The sequence below is a fragment of the Giraffa tippelskirchi genome, chromosome 7, assembly GCF_054371585.1.
Source record: "Giraffa tippelskirchi isolate mGirTip1 chromosome 7, T2T-mGirTip1v1.2.pri, whole genome shotgun sequence".
NCBI lineage: Eukaryota > Metazoa > Chordata > Mammalia > Artiodactyla > Giraffidae > Giraffa > Giraffa tippelskirchi.
Window position 1 is genome coordinate 16,899,619 of NC_137281.1, and position 13,415 is coordinate 16,913,033.

General features: G+C 45.8%; 1 long non-coding RNA gene across 1 annotated transcript; it reads left to right on the forward strand.

The window, feature by feature from the left end:
- The first annotated feature begins 34 nt into the window (after positions 1-34).
- Positions 35-9,659, forward strand: LOC145515778 (uncharacterized). Its single transcript, XR_014060999.1, has 4 exons — positions 35-339; positions 1,545-1,595; positions 2,402-2,513; positions 2,929-9,659. It is a non-coding gene; the product is annotated as an uncharacterized LOC145515778 (long non-coding RNA).
- The last annotated feature ends 3,756 nt before the right edge of the window (positions 9,660-13,415 follow it).

Below are 13,415 nucleotides of genomic sequence, written 5' to 3' on the forward strand. Positions count from 1 at the left end.
GGTGACAAAGGGCAAACGGCGAGGCCCAACGGCCCCAACGGGACTCTCCGTCGCGTCAGAGTTCCAGTACGTGCTTGCAGGTCTCTGGCACTAGATGTACCCCGGCGCTATCTGGGGACTGTTTAGGACTGTGGATGCTCCGACGCCAGCAGAACTGGGTCCGCCCACCTACCGGGGCGCGAGGTTTGCAGCCTTAGCGACTGGCCAGGCGCATCGCTGCCTCTGGACCTTCCAGCTCTTTCCCTCCGGGTAGCTGGAGGGCAGTGTCAGCTCCGAGCTAGAGTCCTGGAGCCGCCCAGTCCCTCCTGGAGTGGGGATCAGGCTCACGGGGAGGGCTAGGTATGGGAGCCCGGATGGGGAGGGGCAAAGGGCTGTGTTGTCTCCCGGGTGACTGATGAAAGCAGGGGGCTGGGGAGGCTGCCGCAGAGCAAGTGCTGAGGCGTTTAGAGACACTGGCCATAGCAGCACCTGGCGAGAGCCCCCCAGCCTCCTCATTGCTGTCAACGGCCACAGAAAACCCCAGTTTATGTCAACATCCCACACACCGCCCCCAAGCTTGCCCCCCACCCACATGCAGGTAGCTTGGGGCTCAGGACACCAACCTCTAGGAACCTCTGTATGTATATGTATGTTAGTCACTCAGTCATGTCCGACTCTTTGCCACCCTATGGACCATAGCTGGCCAGGCGCCTCTCTGTCCGTGGAATTCTCCAGGCAAGAACACTGGAGTGGGTAGCCATTTCCTTCTCCAGTGATCTTCCCCACCCAGGGATCGAACCTGAGTCTCCTGCATTGCAAGCGGATTCTTTACAGTCTAAGCCACCAGGGAAGCCCTAGGAACCTCTCTAGTGCCCCTCCAAACCCTGAAGGTGAGCACCTATGTGGCCACCCGGGAAAGGCGCCAGCCTAGAGTAGCACCAGCTGGGCTGGGATGGTTTCTGAGGTAAGAACCGGGTACTCTGACCTGCCGGGATGCTGCACTCCACACCAGCCCTTCCTGGAAGGCAGGGTCTCTTATTTTTACAAATTGGGTAAAACTATTTAAATCCTAGACCTTTCTTCAGCTCACATAGATGGCAGTAACCCTGGTAGGACTTCACACAGGCCGACTAATTCTATAGATCATAATACCAACCATCAGACTAGAGTGCCTCCTTGTCATGTACATGTCATGTATTACTTTTCACTTTTTTAAATACTTTTCTGAGGCTTATTTATTTTTGGTTGGACTGTGAGGCATGTGGGATCTTAATTCGCTGACCAGGGATTGAACCCGTACACCCTGCATTGGAAGGCAGAGTCATAATCACTGGACTGCTGGGGACAACCCAGATATTATTTTTTAAGTACTCCTTTGGATGTTTAGCACTATGATTCACCTGTAACAAGCACATGCACTGCCCACTAGGAGGTCAAATTTGGTTCAACTTGTGAGTGAACCATTGGCCACACTGGGCCTCAGTCTCCTCAGATGATGTAGTGAGGGACCACCAGTTGTCAGCGCCTCTCCATGGCAAATTATTTCTTCTAATTGACTCTTTCAGGAAATCACACAGCTGTCTAGAAGTTATCTTCTTCCAGGAGATGCATATTAGGTAGGTACAGAATCTACTTGTCTTAAAAACCCTTATGTCCCAAGGGCACCAATATTTCTTACAATAACTCCATAGACTAGGTTTTAGAGTCTTTGTCAAAATTGGTAACTTACCAATATTAACTTTTCCACGGCACAAGGATGGTATATGTCTCCATATATTTAGGTCTTTTTTGTTTCCTCTCAGCAACATTTTGTACTAGGGGCTCACATCAAGGCCATTGGGCCAAATTCAACACATAGCCTGTTTTGATAAGACCAGTGAGCTAAGAATCGTGTCAAAATTTTAAAGAGTTTTAATACACACACAGAGGAGATTATGTGACAGAGAACATGTGACCCATGAAGCCTTTAATATTTACTATCTGGCCTTTTAAGAAAAAGTTTGCAACCACTGTTTTATAGTTTTCTGCTAGAGGTCTTCCATTGTTGTTGTTTAGCCACTCAGTCGTGTCCAACTCTTTGTGACCCCATGGACTGTAGCCCACCAGGCTCCTCTGTCCAGGGGGATTCTCCAGGCTGGAACACTGCAGTGGGCTGCCATGCCCTTCTTCAGGTGATCTTCCCAACCCAGGGATGGAACCCCAGTCTCCCATATTGCAGGCGGATTCTTTATTATCTGAGCCACACATGTATATGATCTTGTATACTGAGACCTTGCTAAAATCACCTCACTTATGGTAGTTTCTTTGTAGATTTCTTAGGATTTTCTACATACCCAACAATGTTTTCTATGAATGAAGCTAGTTTCACTCATGTTATAATCTCCATGCCTTTTGTTTCTCTTTCTTACCTTCACATTTGCAGAGGCCAACAGCTGTCAGCATAGTACCATCAGGCATTTCTTTTCTAATTAAGACATGCATCCGACTCCGTGAGTGATCTTCTCCCAGGTACTTGGACAGGAGACACACATCAGGTAGGTACAGGGTCTAGCACAGGATCATTGCAGACAGATTCTTTACCGTCTGAGCCACCAGGGAAGCCCAGATATATATGAATACATATAACTGATTCACATTGCTGTACAGCAGAAACCAACACAACATTGTAAAGCAATTATACTCTGATTTTTTTTAAAAAAAAAGCAAAAACACCTGAGCTGAGAACCAATTAACAAGAATAATTTATGTATAACATTATATCTGGGAAAGAAAGATAACAACCCATTGAAGCCAATGGGTAAGAGGAAAGGGGGACAGTTGTAGGTAGCAATAGCTGTCCTGTCAGTTCCAAGACTAGAGGAAAACTGACCTAGAGCTTAAGTCTTCCAGGCTAACAGTTGAAACCAGTGTTGCATAGTTGATACATACAGATCTCTTTCTTCTCTCTAGAGTGGAACTTCTCAAGCCGGCATGCTGACTTGTAACTAGTACACCTGGAACCACAAACCTTTGATACACAGATATCCCCCTGAGATGTCTGGCCTCCAGCTGGTTCTTGGAGAACACAGAACAGGTTAAGTTTGTTTGACATAACTAGAAGGACTGAGACTGTTCCTGGCAAAGCAAGATCCATTTATGGGGGACAGAGTTGACCTGCCATTCTAGAGGAAACTTTCACTTCCTAGTTGCTGAAATTCTAGTTCTTGCATGAGAAGAAATGACTTTGTCCACGACACTTCTGTCCCCAGAGAATCCCTGGGTAGGTGATTAAAATGCCCCAAAGGCAAGGCGACTGCTTGCTGGATCCACCAAAGAGGCACATTTGATCTGGTCAAAGGTAGGTGAAAAAAATGCCTGAAACTGGTATCTTCTCAGTGGTTTCAGCTCCTATGAAGTCAAAGGGGGTACCCTGGCTGGATAGGCCCCTGGTATTCTGACTGAAGGCAAGACTAGAAGTGTCTTTCAGAAGGTGTATGATGTCCCATCTGATTGCAACAGATATGCTCTGATCAGGAGTATACCAACCTCTCCCCCTCGCCACAGCTCTGAATGATGGTGGAACTAGAAGTGTGTCCAAATGCAAGTATGGTGCCGTCTCCTCCCATTGCACCACCTATACTCTGGACTCAATGTACCCCAGATGCTCTGACTGTATTCATGGACAGTGGTTTCTTCCGCCACAGATGTGGCACCAGCCCCTCACACTGCAATGAATATTTGGTGGCCATTGGCCCTGAGGTATCTAACAGAAGGCGTGAAGAGACGTACCTCCGGGCATGTGTTTCTTTTCAGTGGTGCAGGCTTTTCCAGGAGTAACAGGTTTGCTCTGGCCCTATGGGTCCCAAGCACTCTGACCAGACGCAGCAAGAGAAGGCTGACTCTGCATCACAGTTACTGTCCTGGCCTCTTCCATTGCAATGCCTGTGTTCTGGATAAGTGGAACACCGATGTTCTCATTGTAGGGAAATGTAGGGCCTCCAAATACAGGCAAGGTGCTGACCCCACCCACTGCAACTGATGTGCTTTGGCTGCATGGTTTCTAGGTGATTTGAACACAGGAAGGAGGCTGATACATGCTCCTTCTCAGTGATGCTATCTCCTCTAACAAGAACAGGTGTGCTTTGGCTGTGTGAGTCCCAGGTAGGCAAAAAGAAAAGTGTCTCCCAGGAAAGTTTTGCTTCCAGTAGTGCTGGCCTCTCTAATTGTAACAGAGGCACTATAGGCTGGCAGAACCCTGGTGTTCAGGTCCTAAGCCTCCCTCAACAAGAGTGGTGGTGCTCAGTTCTGTCCTAAAGCTGAGTGCTTCAGACATGGAGCTGGGGCCTGGGGCAAACACTGACCCCTGAGCTGTCATTACCCGAAGGAGCTGAACATGCGATGAATAGATTTGGGTCTGGAGTGGTGTTAACTAAAGGTGAGCTATGCCTGGTGGCGGGCATCCTGCTGATGGCTTGGGGCAAGAGGTAGCAGGTGGGCAAATGGGGAAAAACACCAGATGTACCAGCAAAGGCTGGCTGGGTGTTGACAGTGATGCCAAAGGTGGAACATAGGGATGTCATAGATGCAAAAACTGAATTAAGTCCCCATGGGGTATCTGGGCTGCAGTAGAGGTTAAGTTTTGAACTTGTAATGGGACTTCCATGTTTCCTAAAGGGGAAGTGATATCAAAACTGTTCAGGGGGGAGTCTGTCGGGAGGAGCCTGGGAAAGGGGCATTGTAGCCATACCAATTTCATCAGAGTCAAAGGCAGGCTTGGATGCCCAGTTGGCTGACTCCTCGTCTGCTGGAAGAGCAACTGCAAAAGCAGTGATGAATAGGCTAATAAAGTCGGGCCCAGCCAGTGGGGAGAAGAACTCCCTACTGTAGCCTGTCAGGGATTCCAGATGTGAATGAGAGGTGACTCCTGAGCTAAAAGAAAGGTTCAAAGTTGGGGGCAGGAGTCCTGGTAGAAATGCAGGTGGAATGGTAGAGGCTGGAACATGTTCCACACTGGGCTGGGCCTAGTCAAATGGGAGGGAGCTGGCACTGGATCCTGGGGGTGACCAGGAGATAAAAGTCTGGAAGAGGAGAGTGGTGCCCTTGTCGGTTACACCCAATCCCAGAGCAGGCTGGAAGGTAGGTCAAGTCTACAGACTGGCTGACTCCAGCGGAGGAAGTGATGAGGAAGCAATGAGTGGCTGGCCAGTGGAAATGAGGGAGGAACATGGTCAGCTGGGTGACAGCTAGTCTGGAACAGGAGCTGGAGAGGGGGAGGGCAGAACCATGCTAAGAACGTTACCCTTGAGAAGCACTGTGTTTGCTGTCTGATCCTGGGAGTGCAGGACTCAATTTGGAGCTGCCTGCTAGATACTTGCCCTACCAAGGCAAACCATGCATTGTTTGGCCTGATGCTGTGACACAGCATTGGAACAGGTGACCGAGTGAGGTCATGCTAGCGGAGGATGCGGAAAAGGTGCCAGAGGGCAAAGGGCAGGACCCAATGGCCCTTCCCTTGTCCCTTTGGGATTCCCACGCCTGGTTGCAGTTGTTTGGCACCAGATGCCCCCTGTGCTAAGTGGGAACTGCTCAGGACTGCTGACGCTTGATGCCAGTATAACATGGACCACCAGGGCACGAGGTGTTCAGCCTCCTCAGCACTTGACCTGGGACAGTAGTAGCTGCAGTAGTCACTGCCTCTAGGTCTGCTGGCCTTTTCTCCATGAGTCACAGGAAGGCAGAGCCTGCATAGAGTCAAGTGCTGGAGCAACCTGGATCTTGCCAAAGTGGGCCCTGGCTTTACTCGAGGTCAGTGTAAGAGATACAGTGATGGACAAGACAGGGGTGGGCTCTGTTTCCTGTGGATACTGCTGCACCCAGGTGGCCCAGGATGGCTGCAGCAGGGCATGTGCTAAGATGGGGAAGGAGTGACCAAGCAGCATGGGGTGCCATTAACCCCAGTCTCTTCCTTTCAGGTGGCCACCACTGACCATACAGTTTACCTTCACACTCTCCCAGTCTCATGCTAGTAGCTCAGGGCTACCAGATACCACCCCTTTCCGGGACCTCTCTAGGCATGCCACCTCCATGGCCACCCTGGAAAGCCACAAGTCCCCAGCATCCCCAGCTGGGGAGTTTTCTGAGCTGGGGATACAGCACCCAGACCTGACCTGACCAGATGCTACACCCCACAACATCCTTTCCAGGTAGTCAGGTTCTCTTCAATTCTTTTTGTATGCTGCTGCTGCTAAGTCGCTTCAGTCGTGTCCAACTCTGTGTGACCCCATAGACGGCAGCCCACCAGGCTCCCCCATCCCTGGGATTCTCTAGGCAAGAACACTGGAGTGGGTTGCCATTTCCTTCTCCAATGCATGAAAGTGAAAAGTGAAAAGTGAAGTCGCTCAGTTGTGTCTGACTCTTAGCGACCCCATGGACTGCAGCCTACCAGGCTCCTCCGTCCATGGGATTTTCCAGGCAAAAGTACTGGAGTGGGGTGCCACTGTCTTCTCCTCTTTTTGTATAGTTTGCCAATTAAAACAGCAGTTTATCCTTAGAACCTTCCTCAGGTCACACGCATGGTAGCGGAGAAGCCAGGATTTGAACTCTGATTCCAGAGAGACTGTGGTGCCTCCTCTTCATATAGGCATCGTGGGTGACCATTCTAATAGTCTTTAGGGGACTCAGCACATGGCACACCTCTGATGAGCACATGCAGTGCATAGTAGGAGGTCTAAATTTGTTCAACTCATAAGACACCCACTGGCCACCTCTTCTCTGCTCTCCTCAGATGTAGGACAGAGATCAACAATTGTCAGCATAACCCCAAAAGGCCTTGTCTTCTGTTTGAGTCCTTTGGCCAACCACACAGCTCTCTGTGAGTGATATTCTCTCACATGCAAGGACAAGTGCACAGTTTAAAAGTTTTATGTTTTAAGGCATAATCTCTTGAAATTTGTGATAACTCCACAGCCCTGCTTTGCTTTGGGAAAAAGGAAATCCTTCCAATTGCTACCTTCCTGAGAGATTTTTTTTTTCAAGGAATGTTAAACTTTGTCAGTCACTTTACACATATTTGAGATATTCACATGGCTTTTCTCCTTTATTCACTTAACATGGTAAATTACACTGTTTGATTTTAAATATTAAACTAACCTTGCATTCCTGCTACAAGTTTCATTTGGCCATGATAGATCATCTTTTCATTTTTTATTACATTTGATTTCCAAAAATGTTAAAGATTTTTTGTATCTGTGTTCATAATGTACATTAATCTGTATGTTTTGTTATTATGTTGTAGTATTAGTCTAATGCTAACCTCATAGAAAGAGTTAGGAAAAGCTGCCCCTTTCCCTATTTTCTGAGAGTTTATGTAACACTGGTAAAATACCTTCCTTATATATTTGATGAAATTCACTAGGAAAATTATTTGGACCTGTGAGTTTCTTCCTGGAAGAATAATCACTTGTTATCCTTTTAATCCTCTAGATCTGTAGCTATGCCCCCCTTTTCTTCCTTGATGTTGGTAATTTGAATTTTCTTTTTATTTCTTGATCAATTTTAGTAAATATTTATCAATCTTATTAATCTTCAAAAAATCCAGCTTTTGCTTGTTAATTTTCTCTACTGTAGATTTTCTTCTCCTACTTTTATATTTGTTATTTCTTTATTTCTACTTTGGATTTAACTTGATTTTCTGTTTTTAAAATGGAAAACTAAATAATTGTTTTTAGATCTTATTTTTTAATATAAACACTTAAAGCTTCAACATTCCTGGGACTTCCCTGGTGGTGCAAAGGTTAAGACTCTGCATTTCCAATGCAGGGGGTGCAGGTTCCCTGTTTTGGGGAACTGAGATCCCATAGGCTGCGTGGGTGGCCAAAAAAAAAAAAAGCTGCAACATCCCCTTAAGCACTGCTTTAGCCACACTCCACAAATTTTTATATGCTGTTTTTAATTATCATTCATTTCTAATTTCCTAATTTTCCTTGTTATTTCTTTGATCCATTGGTTATGTAAAAGCATGTTTTGCTGATTTATAAAGGACTTTCTAGATATGTTAGCTTTTGGTTTCTACTTTCATTCCATTGTATGTATTCAGTCTTTTGAAATTTGCTGACTTATTTTTTCACCTCATATGTGCCTATCTTTGTGAACATTCTATCTTTACTTGAAAAAGAATGTATGTTCGGTAATGTTGATGAATTGTTTATATAAGCCATGAAGTCAAGATGAAATTCTTGTACTTTTTTTTGTCCACTTGTTGTAACTGTTCATGAGAAAGAAACGTTAGCATCTCCAATTATGGTTGTAATTTGTATATCATCATTTAGTTTGGTCAGTTCTTGCCTTATTATATTTTGAAGTTCTGCTATTAAGTTTATAAATATTTAAGATATTTATATATTCCTTATGAAGATATAAACTGCTATAAAAATACATTTTTATATGCATCAGAATTCATGGACAGAAACTTTCATAGCAGTATCATTATGATTACTGGTAACTGAAAGCAATACAAAGGTGCATCAGCAGTAGAATGGATAGATAAATTGCTTGCTTAACAGCAGTGAAAATGGATAATACACAGATAATGGAATAACATGGACAAAGCTTACAAGCATTTATTTTGAAGAAGATATAGGGCCAAACAGAGCACATAATACATGATTCCAGTCATACAATGATCAATAACAGCTACAACCAAATTCTATTTTGGGGACTCATAAACCATAGGAAAAACTATTCAAAATCAGATGATACTGACTTTCAAGGTTAGGATATTGGATTCCTCTTGGTGTGGGGGGAGGATCCCATGGTGACTTGGATGGACCACTCAGGACAACGTGCATGCTCAGTTGCTTCAGTTGTGTCCAACTCTTTGTGACCCTGTGGACCGCAGCCCGCCAGGCTCCTTTGCCCTTGGGATTCTCCAGACAAGAATATTGGAGTGGGTTGCCATGCCCTCCTCCAGGGGATCTTCTTGACCTGGGGATCGAATCCATGACTCCTGCTTCTCCTGCATTGCAGGCAGACTTTTTACCCACTGAATCACCTGGGAAGCCCGCTCAGGACAATGGGTACTGCTGACATTCTTTTGTATTGCCTTTAGTGCTAGTTAATTACATAGGTATCAAGTTCAGAAAGATTCATTAAAATCTAAATATTTTAAAATTTCCTATGTGCATGTCACATTTCCCTAGGTTATGGGTGAAACTGTGTTTTCCCAAAATTCATATGTTGAAGCTCTAACCCCCTATTGTCTCAGAATGTGACTGTGTTTGGAGATACGGCTTCTAAAGAGGTAATTAAGGTAAAATGAGGTCATATGGGTGGCCCCTAATCCAATATGACTGGTGTCCTTATAAGAAGAGGAGATCGGGACACAGACAACATGGACTGAAGGACAATCCTGTGAGGACACAGCAAGCCAAGGAGAGAGGCCAACCTGCCAAGACCTTAATATTGGACTTCCAGGCTCCAGAACAGTGAGAAAATAAATTTGTGTTGGTTAAACCACCCAATCTGTGGTACTTTGTCATAGCAGCTCTAGCAAACTAATGCACAGACAGTAAGTCCCCTACATATGAACCTTTAAGTTGCAAACTTTCAAAGATGCGAATGGGCATGCCAGCCCCTTATGCCAACTGCTGTATTGAACCTACTGTACTTCTCAAGGTACTGTAAGATTAAAAACGTTTCCTTCATTTTTTGTGCTTGTTAATTTTTTATGTACATATTTGTTTGAAAAGTATTATAAACCTATTACAGTATAGTACTATTTAGCCAATTGTGTTAGTTAGGTATGTAGGCTAACTTTGTTGGATTTATGAACAAATTGGACTTATGAATTAGCTCTTGGAACAGAACTCATTCATATATAGGAGACTTTAAGGGAAAAATTGGTATGAATATAAATGTGGTTCTTAAGTGCAACCACTCTATGAAAATAAAAGATGCAAATTTTAATGCCGCTTTAAAAATACCTGACTTAATGCAATGAAAACAGGAAGAAAAAGAATTGTGTAAATGAAACATTGATTTAAAAAAAAAGGATTGGGTATTAAGCTTAAGTCCCAGTTCTCTTCTAAATGAGATCTTTGTCATCGTGGACAGGAGTGAGATGTTAACAGAAGTCAGTACTAATTTTTCACAGACCCAGTACATGAGCCCCCAGGGAATACTGGTGAAGTAAAAAGATAAATGCATAATATGAGGTGAAATAAAAACTTCCCCCAAAATGATTAATTTGGTTTCAAAACCAGGGATAATCAGAATTACTTGGAAGCAAACTATTATGATTAAGACCATTGAAAGTCAGAAAAACCATAATTTGAGTCATCCAGTTGCCCAGACATTTTCCAAAACTATTCATGGGAGTAGAGCCCAGAGAGGATAAGGTGGAGGCAACAGAGATGAGAGCCTGGAGCTGCTGAGACAATTGTGTGTGGGCCTCCCATAAAATGGGATATGTGTAGAGAAGCAGCTACAGAAATCTGTACGGGTTCTCCTGGCTTTTTGTCAGAAGACTACAATGGGTGGCTTCTGGACAGGGTTGTTTAAGGCCTGGTGAGAACAGTTGCTGGGGGCTGAATGCTGAATGGAGGTTGCAGAGGTCTACAGTGTGCAATTCATTTGAATCCTGACCAGCCAGAGGGGAGAGACCTCCTCTCTGAACACCTGAGCATTCCGTGGAGACCCCAGAGAGACCACCCCTTAGAAGTAACACTGTGCCTTAGCATGCATGCCCTTTCTCCAGAGCGCCAGCCGCTGACAGCTGCTGGTAGAGGGGTTCTGAGTGATTAGCCGCAGGCACATCGGACCCACAGAAGACTTTAAGGTTCTTTTCACCTTTCCCTATCAGTTCTTGTGGATAACCTGCTAGTGGGGGTACCCACAAGCCCCTGAGAGGGCGCTGACCCCTCTTAAGGGTGCCCTCTGATGATAGGGTGCCATCCCAAGTCCCTGGCTCCTCTGGCAGCAGGCCTAACTTGCCCAGTGCTGGTCTCAACAGCTGAGCTCCCAGCACTCCCTCAAGAGCTGCATCCTGAGACTTAATCTTGACCTTTGGCTCCAGAGGTTGAGTCTCCACATCTCCCTTCACAGGCCAAATGCTCCAGGCTGGCTCCTAGACCGAATCCCGACCTTGACCAGCGGCCGCCAGGAGGCGACGCAGGAGCGGCCAGCCAGCTAGCGACAGCCATCCCGACTCGTGACTGTTCCAACAGGTTCTAGCAGTGAATTTCGCTCTAAGACTCGAGAGAAAAGCAGAAAAGTATTAGGAGGGGAATTCCGGCGCCCAGGCCCCAACAAGGTCCGGTCAGCGCGGCGGAAGGCCTTCCCTGGGGATCCGCGACAGCCTGGCCAGTCCCTGCCAGTAGAGGGCGCCCCTGGGCGCTGATGGAGCGGCCCCTTCGCCCTCACATATGTCCGCACAGTCTCAGGAAACCCGGCCAGGACCGCAGGGCGCAGCCACGGTGAGGTGATGCGACGTCATTGCCAGGCTCCTGGACGTGTAGATGGGGACCACAACGGAACACGAAACCAGTAGGCCAGACCGAGACGCATCTGAGCCCTGAGACCCGAAAGGCGTCCCAACCTGCTTCTGCCACTCTCTCAAACCACGTTCCCCACCCCTTGGAGGTCGGAGAGCACTCGCCCTTCACAGGACCTCCTGTTTCATGGCTTTGGCAGAGTGGTCCAGCAGATTTAAGCCACCGTCGCAAAGCCCCAAGCAGGGCTGATCCCACCGCTTCTGGGTAGCCACGGTGCATACTGAAAAATGACACGAGGCAGCTTTGAAAAGGAGGAGGCGCCTTGCGGCGCACAAGGTGTTTGTAAGGAGATATTGAGAGTTAAATAAAGAGGTAGTTTTAGGTTGACCAAGATAAATGGAGAAATGCGAACTGCAAATCAGCATTCAAAGTATAACTTTATTTTTACTAAGAAAAACAATGTGTATAGGACTATATCTGAACATACACACACGCATAGAGCAAGACTTAATGTGAAGACTCAGTTCTAAAAGGATAATAGAAGCTTGCAAACATTGCTCCAGAAGCTAAAATTATCAGACTTTTCACTTTGTATTTTAGAAATGTGTATAGGGTCGACATTTTATACGTTAAAGTATTAGGAAAAATAACATTCATAAATGCATTTTGCAACCTCAGTTCAAAACTCCTGTGCCTTTAGAAGTGATTCCTGTTAGTAGCAAAAAACAAACAAAAACCGCATGATTCCCATTCATAGATCACAGCAGAAGGATGCAATGTTCTTAAACTTGCATGAAATCACCTAAAGCCCCTTTAAGGCAGATTTTTGGACTTTAACCCCAGAATGTCTGATTCAGTAGGTCTAGGTTCAAACAACTGAGAGTTTGCACTTCCTTAAGTATTCTCATGTGGGACTTCCCTGGTGGCTCAGTGGTAAAGAATCCGCCTGACAGTGCAGGAGACACAGGTTTGATCCATGGTCTGGGAAGATCCAAAAGCCTCAGAGCAAGTAAGCTCCTCTGCCACAACGATTGAGCCTGTGCTCTAGAGCCCAGGGAACCACAACTACTGAGGCCCGAGTGTCCTAGTGCCTGTTTGAAGTAACAAGAGAAGCCACCTCAATGAGAAGCCTGTGCACTTCAATAAAGAGTAGCCCCCACTCTCCACAACTAGAGGAAAAACCCAAGAAGCAATGAAGATCCAGCACAGCCAAAAATTATTAAATAAATAAAATGAAATTATACTTTAAAAAATTCCTTAAAAAAAAAAAAAGAGTTCTCATGTGATGCTCTTGCTGCTGGTTCACAGATCAAACTCAGAGAAGTGGTGTTCGAGGAAAGGCAATGCTATCTCATGCCCCAGACAATGGGGCTGGAGGTCTGCAGACTCCACAGGGCAGATCCCAGAGTTCTCACTGACATCCCTGGAGGTCTCAGCAGTGAGCAAAGCAGAGAAATGGCCCTCTGGAGGTCCTAGTCCCTCCACTGCTAAGGAATCCAGTGAGGAAGCCCCAGGATGCAGGTGACCACAAACCCCCACCAGACTCCACCCACTGAAGCCCCAAATCACTTGTTTCTTCTGCCTGGAACTGCCTGAAACTATAAACCCAACAGGACTCATTCCTCACCTCCTTCAAGTGTTTACTCAGTTATCTTCTTACTAAGGAGATCTCCCTTACTGCACAAATCTGCATAAAAACAAAACCCTGAGTTGTTAAAAACCAAATAAAAAAAAATCCCGGTTGGTGTCAAAAGGTCCTATTCCTAAAAACCAGCAGGTGGAGCAGGTGGGAGAGGGGTGCGGCCAGGCTGGTGGCTTCAGTCCTGCTCCTCCTTGTGGTGATATTACAGACTACCTCCCTACTTCTCAGCACATAATCACTCCTCTCCATTCTGCCTACTACATTCTACTTATATAATTTAGTATTTCTTCTCTGTCTTTAAAAAAATATATGTATTTGTTTATTTA